The sequence below is a fragment of the Triticum aestivum genome, chromosome 7D (genome assembly GCF_018294505.1).
Source record: "Triticum aestivum cultivar Chinese Spring chromosome 7D, IWGSC CS RefSeq v2.1, whole genome shotgun sequence".
Classification (NCBI taxonomy): domain Eukaryota; kingdom Viridiplantae; phylum Streptophyta; class Magnoliopsida; order Poales; family Poaceae; genus Triticum; species Triticum aestivum.
The window spans coordinates 193902237-193910905 of NC_057814.1; positions in this window are offsets into that span (position 1 = coordinate 193902237).

Consider the following 8669-nt stretch of genomic DNA (forward strand, 5'->3'; position numbering starts at 1 on the left):
GTGAAAGACGACGCGCCGACGCCAGAAGCGCATCCATCATCAAGCCGAGTCGGTCGTGATTACACTGCCTCGAGAGCGGGTGCCAGTGCTGCAGGAAAGCAAGGAATTTGAAGAAGGAGTGAGACGCCTTCCTCGGGAAAACCTTCTCAATCACCATCTTATTCCTAGTCGTCCAAAGAGTCCACGATAGCGCCGCAAAAATGAGCCAAAATAAGCGGCGATGCTGTGACGGTTGTAAGGCTCTATGCTGGAGGAACTCCGCGAGATTTAGGGCCTCCCATTCCGGCCCCAACGCCTCGCGGACATACGTCCAGAGTACCCTCGCCGCGGTACAAGAGAAGAGGATATGGGTCCCGGTCTCTGGTACCGCACATAGAGGGCAAATACCATCGCCAGGACCATTTCGCTTAAGCACCTCAGTCCCCGAGGGGAGGCGATCTCGGAGTAATTGACAAACAAATATCTTAATCTTTAGGGGGGACGGGTGCTTTCCATAATGGAGACAGCCAAGGAGTGGCCTGAGGCGGGCACAGGGCATGGTATGCCGTTCTCACAGAGAACTCCGCCGTCGGCGCGAGACGCCAGGATAGCGTGTCCGGATCATCTGGGAGCACGAGTGGGAGGACAGCCCGAAGTGTAGTCCACTCGTTATTCTCGGCTTGTCCAAACGTGCGGCAAAACCCAATGTTCCACTGTCCAGCTTGGAAAGCCATAGCAACTAGGACAGCCGGATCCGTACATATCGAGAATAGGCCAGGGAAGGAAACGCGTAGGGGTTCGGCTTCTAGCCAGGGATCCAACCAGAATTGGATCCCTTTCCCGTTCCCCAAGGAGAAGGAGATCCCTAGGCGGATGTCCTCCTTGATCCTTTGGATGGCGCGCCAGAATTGTGAGCCTTCCGTCCGGTTGCATGCTAAGAGCGGGTCACCCCTCAGTTATTTCGTTTGAATGAGCTGTAGCCATAATCCTCCCTCGTCGCGTAAGATGCGCCAGACCCATCTTAACATGAGTGCCACGTTCATACGGCGGGAGGCAATGATGCCCGGTCCTCCACGGTCCTTGGGCAAGCAAATATTCGCCCATTTTACCATGTGGTACTTTTGGCGGCCATTGGCCGCCTGCCAAAAAGAACCTCGCGAGATCCCTATCGAAGGCACTATGAACGCCCTCCGGTAGGATATACATCCCCATCATGAACATAGGGAGGCTCGTAAGGTTAGAACTAATAAGGACCGATTTACTCGCTTTGGAGGTAAACCGTCCTCGCCAGGGTTCGGCCCGGGCAGCCACTCGATCCACTAACGGATCGAATGCACTAGAACGGTTCTTGGAGTCTCTCAACGGCATCCCCAAATACGTTGTGGGGAATGCGACTAGCCTACAGTTTAGGTTATCCGCGATCCTCTGTTGCTCCTCAGCAGAATATCCCAAAATGATGACCTCGCTCTTGTCAAAGTTGATCTTGAGTCCCAGCATAGCCTCAAAGCAGAGGAGTAGGAACTTAAGATTAACTACAGCATGGCAAAAGTGATGGCTTCTCTTTGATGCTCCTTCCCCTCGACGGGCGCCGCGCCGCCTCCTCGTTGCCGTGACGACCGCCCACGGTCGCCTCTGTCTCCTCCTGCTGCAACATCGTTCCCAGCCTCGCCCCGCCGGGCCTCGCGGCAGGGCGATGCCGCCTGGGCTGGGCTGACGTTGTAGAGGAATAGGATGCAACTCTCAATGTATTGATCGGTGCATATGCACAAATATATATAGTACATAGGGCAAGTCATATCCTCAACTATACAAAAGGAGGAGACTTGGAGTACAAGAATACATGTGCTAAATACATATCTCAACACCCCCCCCCCCCCCCCGCAGTCGAAGCGACACCGTTGCTGACGCAAAGACTGGACCGGAATTCCTCGAAAGACGTCGTAGGCAAGCCTTTGGTCATGATGTCGGCAAATTGTTGGGAGGTGGGTACGTGTAGAACACGAACATGGCCAAGAGCCACCTGATCCCGAACAAAATGGATATCAAGCTCAATGTGCTTGGTGCGACGATGATGAACCGGGTTGGCGGAGACGTTGTCGCAGTAGACGACCGTGGCCTTCTCAACAGGACACACGAGAGCTCGTGAAGAAGCTGACGAAGCCAGGAACACTCAGCAACAACGTTAGCCACAGCGCGGTACTCAGCCTTGGCGCTAGACCACGAGACGGTGGGCTGCCGCTTGGACGACCACGACACCAGGGACGGTCCAAGGAAGATGCAGTAACCCGAAGTAGAGCGACGGGTGTCCGGGCAACCAGCCCAGTCGGCGTCGGAGTAGGCGACCAGATCAGTGGCAGTGGAGGCGCGCAGAGTAAGACCAAGATCCATAGCACCGCGGATGTAGCGGAGAATCCGCTTAACGGCAGTCCAGTGAACGTCTCGAGGAGCATGCATATGCAGGCAGACCTGCTGAACCGCGTACTGAAGCTCCGGCCGAGTGAGAGTGAGGTACTGGAGAGCACCAACAATGGACCGGTAGAAGGCAGCATCCGGAGCGGGAGTACCATCGGTAGCGGAGAGCTTGGCCTTCGTGTCGACAGGCGTGGCGGCCGGTTTGCAGTTAAGCATCCCAGCACGGTCGAGGAGCTCATGAGCATACTTCCATTGATGAAAGAAGAATCCATCAGGACGGCGCACCACCTCAACACCGAGGAAGTAGTGTAACGGACCCAAGTCCTTGATGGCAAACTCAGCACGGAGACGATCAGTGAGCCGGCGAAGGAGCTCAGAAGTGCATGCTGTCAGGATGATGTCGTCAACATAGAGAAGCAGATACGCCGTGTCGGTGCCCTGGTGATAAACAAACAGCGAAGCATCGGAGCGTGTAGAGCGGAAGCCGAGTTGATGAAGAAACGCCGCGATGTGCTGGTACCAGGCATGAGGAGCCTGCTTGAGCCCATATAATGAGCGTGAGAGTAGGCACACATGATCAGGACACGCCGGATCAACAAACCCCGTGGGCTGCTGACAGAAGACCTGCTCCTCAAGATGACCATGGAGGAAAGCGTTGGAGACGTCCATCTGATGAACCGGCCAGGCACGAGAAACCGCCAACTGTAAAACAGTGCGGATCGTCCCGGGCTTAACAACCGGAGCGAAGGTGTCGGTGAAATCCACACCGGTGCGTTGCCGGAAACCATGAACAACCCAACGCGCCTTGTAGCGATCAAGAGTGCCATCGGGACGAAGCTTGTGTTTGAATACCCACTTCCCGGTGATCACATTGGCGTGCCGGGGAAGGGGAACAAGCTGCCAAGTCCGGTTCCGCTACAAAGTGTCGAACTCCTCCTGCATCGCGGCCATCCAAAGGGGATCGCGAAGAGCGGCCCGAACCGAGCACGGCAGCGGAGAGGGAGCGGATGTCGAGGCGGTGCAGACGTAGTCAACTGCATAACGCGAGCTCGGCCGGAAGACACCGGTGCGCGAGCGCGTGACGGGCCCGGCCATTGGAGCAGCCGCGGGTGGCGGCGAGGCTGCAGGTGCATCTCCAGAAACCGCCGTGGCATCCACAGCGTCCACGGGAGAAGCGTCAGCAGGCGACAGAGGCGGCGTCGTGGCAGTGGTTGTGACGCCCGGGTAATCAAGCTACAGTAACCCTCTGGTAATGATGCCACGTCACCACGATTACTGTTGCTAATCTCGTGCTAGTTTAGAACCGATCCAAATTCAAATTTAAGATCAAGTCAAACAGTTAAAGTTTTCAAAAGTGAAAACTAAAATGTTGTAAGTGTGTTAAATAAATCCTGGGTAATAGTGGTGAAGAAACCTAAATTTAATAAAGTGATTAAGTGTTCAAAATAATTAAAACTGTAGGTTAAATAATAAAATAAATGCCTTTTGAATTTTATAAAATATTAAACTATTTTAGTTGGGATAAGAATAATGTGGCAGTAGTTTATTTAAAAGTACCAATTTAGGTGTTAGTGATAATTTTTACTAAAATAAAACAGAAAAGAATAAATAAATGAAAAAGGAAAATAAACAAAAACAAAAAAAGGGAAACCCAGCTGGGCCAACCGCCCGGCCCGCTGCCCCCTGCTTAACACCCCCCCCCCAGCTGGGCCTCGGCCCAGCAGGCTACAGGGCCGCCAGGCCGGCCCAACCGCGCCCGCTACTCCCCCCCCCCCACTCCCACAAACCCTAACCGACACCCCCACTCTCCCCCACTCGTTCGCCCTCTCCCTCTCCCCACCCGATCCGATCTGGATCGGGGCACGAACGCCGCCGCCGAGCCCTGCGGCCACTACACCGGAGCCCGCCCTCGCCGCGACGCCCTCCCGCCCCTACGCCAACCCCGATGAACACCGCCCCGTCACCGTCACCGAATCGCCTCCTCATCCCCCTCCCCACCGGTCGCCATCGCGCCTTGACGCCGCCCCGCTGTGGTCGCCGTCACCCCGCCGCCCGGACCCCCTCGCCGGACTGCCTCCCCATCGCCCGTCTCCAACCACCGCCGCCTGAGGCCCCGACGACGGCGCCGCTCTCCCCGTCGCCCCGCCTCGCTGGACGCCCCTGGCACCTCGACGCCGTGCCCCTGCCTCGGGTCGTCGTCCACCCGTCGCCTCGCCGGCGCCGCCCGACCCGCGCCACCTCGTCCGCGTCGCGCTCGCCCCCGTCATCGATCTACCTCGCCGGACCACCCCGAGCCCGCTGCCCTCCCCGACCGGCCCCTTGTGAGCACGCCTCCCCGTCTCTGCCCCCGCGCTCACTACGCCTCCATCGCCGTAGGCCTCGTGCCCCTGCAGCTGTCGCCGCTCACCGCGCTCACCCCCCTGCCCGCGCGCCGTACCCCCTCGTCGTAGCTCCTCTGCCGCCCCGCAGCGCCCGGTCGGGTGCGCCTCTGTTCGGGCTGTGCCCGACGCCCGCGCCCGCTATGGCTCCCCCAGAGCCACTGACTAGGGGGCCCCACGCCCCAGAAAACATTAAAGAAAAAGTGATTAAAACAAATAAATAAATAGTTAGTTAATGAATTAATTAACTTAATTAATTACGTTTAATTAAACTAATGAGACTTAGTTAACCTAATTAACTAATTAAGCTAATAAATCATGTTTAGTTAGTCTGAGTCAATGACGAACGGGACCCACACGTCAGGTTGACCCAGTCAACCCCCTGTTGACCGCTCACGTCATGCTGACGTCAGCTTACACTATTCTGGATAATATTAGAATTAAATAGATAAATAAATTCAGAAAATGATTAAAACTTTAGAAAAACATAGAAAATAAACCGTAACTCGGATGAAAATGTTTTGTACATGAAAGTTTCTCAGAACGACGAGACGAATCCGAATACGCAGCCTGTTCGTCAGCCACATGTCCTTAGCATAGCAAACGTGCAACATTTCACCTCTAGTTCATCTGTCCGAAAACGCGAAACGCCGGGGATACTTTCCCGGATGTTCCCCCCCTTCGTTGGTATCACCTACTACCGCGTTAGGGCACACCTAGCACTGCGTATTGCCATGTTACACTTTGTGATGCTTTGATTGCTCTGTTATTTATTGTGTTCCCCCTCCGTTACTTCTTTCCGGTAGACCCCGAGACTGCCGGCGACCCCTAGTTCGACTACGGAGTTGACGACCCCTCCTTCTTGCCAGAGCAACCAGGCAAGCCCCCCCCCCTTGATCACCAGATATCGCCAATTCTTCTCTATACTACTTGCATTAGAAGAGTGTAGCATGTTACTACTTTCGGTTAATCCAGTTCTGTTGCATAGCCTGTCATTGTTGATACAGTTGTTACCCTACCTGCTATCCTACTACTTAGTATAGGATGCTAGTGGTCCATCAGTGGCCCTACACTCTTGTCCGTCTGCCATGCTATACTACTAGGCCGTGATCACTTCGGGAGGTGATCACGGGTATATACTATATACTTTATATACATGACACATGTGGTGACTAAAGTCGGGTCGGCTCGTTGAGTACCCGCAAGTGGTTCTGATGAGGGGGCTAAAAGGACAGGTGGCTCCATCCCGGTAGAGGTGGGCCTGGGTTCCTGACGGCCCTCGACTGTTACTTTGTGGCGGAGCGACAGGGCAGGTTGAGACCACCTAGGAGAGAGGTGGGCCTGGCCCTGGTCAGCGTTCGCGGATACTTAACACACTTAACGAGATCTTAGTATTTGATCTGAGTCTGGCCATTTGGTCTATACGCACTAACCAACTACGCGGGAACAGTTATGGGCACTCGACGTCGTGGTATCAGCCGAAGCCTTCATGACGTCAGCGACGGAGCGGCGCGCGCCGGATTGGACTGGAACGCCTGCTAGGCTAGGTCTGCTTCCGGCCGCCCTCGCAACGTGCAGGTGTCCAATGGGCGATGGGCCCAGACCCCTGCGCCATAGGATTTAGACCGGCGTGCTGACCTCTCTGTTGTGCCTAGGTAGGGCTGCGACGTGTTGATCTTACGAGGCCGGGCATGACCTAGGAAAGTGTGTCCGGCCAAATGGGATCGAGCGTGTTGGGTTATGTGGTGCACCCCTGCAGGGAAGTTTATCTATTCGAATAGCCGTGTCCCTTGGTAAAAGGACGACCCGGAGTTGTACCTTGACCTTATGACAACTAGAACTGGATACTTAATAAAACACACCCTTCCAAGTGCCAGATATAACCCGGTGATCGCTCTCTAACAGGGCGACGAGGAGGGGATCGCCGGGTAGGTTTATGCTATACGATGCTGCTTGGTGAACTTACCATCTACTCTCTCCTACATGCTGCAAGATGGAGGTGGCCAGAAGCGTAGTCTTCAACAGGATTAGCTATCCCCCTCTTATTCTGGCATTCTGCAGTTCAGTCCACCGATATGGCCCTTTACACATATACCCATGCATCTGTAGTGTAACTCCTTGCTTGCGAGTACTTTGGATGAGTACTCACGGTTGCTTTTCTCCCTCTTTTCCCCCTTTCCTTTCTACCTGGTTGTCGCAGCCAGATGCTGGAGTCCAGGAGCTAGAGATCCCGAGGATGATTCTACATGGAGTTCGGCTTCGAGGAGTAGTTAGGAGGTCCCAGGCAGGAGGCCTTGCCTTTTCGATCGTTGCTACTTTTGTGCTAGCCTTCTTAAGGCAAACTTGTTTAACTTATGTCTGTACTCAGATATTGTTGCTTCCGCTGACTCGTCTATGATCGAGCACTTGTATTCGAGCCCTCGAGGCCCCTGGTTTGTATTATGATGCTTGTATGACTTATTTATGTTGTAGAGTTGTGTTGTGATATCTTCCCGTGAGTCCCTGATCTTGATCGTACACATTTGCGTGCATGATTAGTGTACGATTGAATCGGGGGCGTCACAAGTTGGTATTAGAGCCAACTGCCTGTAGGAGTCCCCCTTCCCAACTCCTTGGCCGAAGTTGGGTCTAGTCGTTGCAAAACTTTTACTAACATGGTTGTGCGGCTTACGGGCCCACGTCGCCATTGGGTGGTAGTAGGATCTTTTATTCCTCGACCTTTACTTTGGGACTCTGAACTCTCTCCTATTCGGGTTAAATGATTTTGCTAAAAAGACTAACTGTAGGTTCTCGTAAATACTTTCTCCCGGAGAGCGCCTTCCGGCCAGATGATCGCCTGCTGCACCAGAAGATTCTGAAGACACTCTCTGATGCTTTCCCGAGACCCTTGTGCCCTTCGCCATTGCGATCCCTACCACCGATAAATGTTTATGGATAACTACATACTTTTGTCATTCATACCTTCATCCCAAGTTGCCCTAGTTATTACAAGGTGCCCTCAAATACTCTCCGATGTTCCAAGCATCCATTATGCTTACTACCCTGCAGTTCCTTGCCGCATGAATACCCCTACGAATAATTCTTCACCCTTATCGAGGAACTGTTCATTACTAGTTGATCATATGACCCACAAGGTACATTGATATACTATCCGGTCTTCCGGTAATTCCCTGCCAGCTGTTGCTGTGCAAATACTTGTCTGCTTGCATTATGGTTGCGTTCCATATGTCTAGCAATATTCATTAGTATCCCTTGTCATCATCATTTTCAGCCTTTGATTTGATATGTGGTGAATGCTCGCAATCCTCAGTCGAAATCCTAGAATTCATCCTTTCGGATCAGATGTCATTTTAAACATGAACTGGTTCTAGACCAACCGAATAGCCGTCGGTTGTACCCGTAAGTTTACTCAACTTATCCATCCTCAATCAGAGCGTTTGCTTCTGATCTCTTGATTTGGAAATCGCAATTCCTTTGCATTTGAGATTTTAATTAGTTAGTTATTCCCATAATCTGATGCCTTGCATTCTTTCTTCCTCTGATTGAGTACCGATACTCACATCAGCTCTGTTGTGGATCGCCCGATCCATTGTTGGATTTTTATCCGACAGTGTCCTTCATATTCAATCACCTTGAGAAGTTCTTCCCTCATACATAATGCCTTCGGTAAATTGTATCCTCTCCTTTTGTCACCCATGCTCTACTATCAAGCTTGTGTTATTTACTATTGAAGCTTGTGGTATATGTTCCCAATATGACCCTAAGGGTTGAACCTATGCCTTTCCAGTTCCGGGTAAACCCGAGAGCTATCACGAGTCATACTCTTCTGGAGTTTTGCTAGATAAAATTTAAACATTACAACTTCTTCGAAAAATGAGAAGTGAATGAAAGGGTATGCAT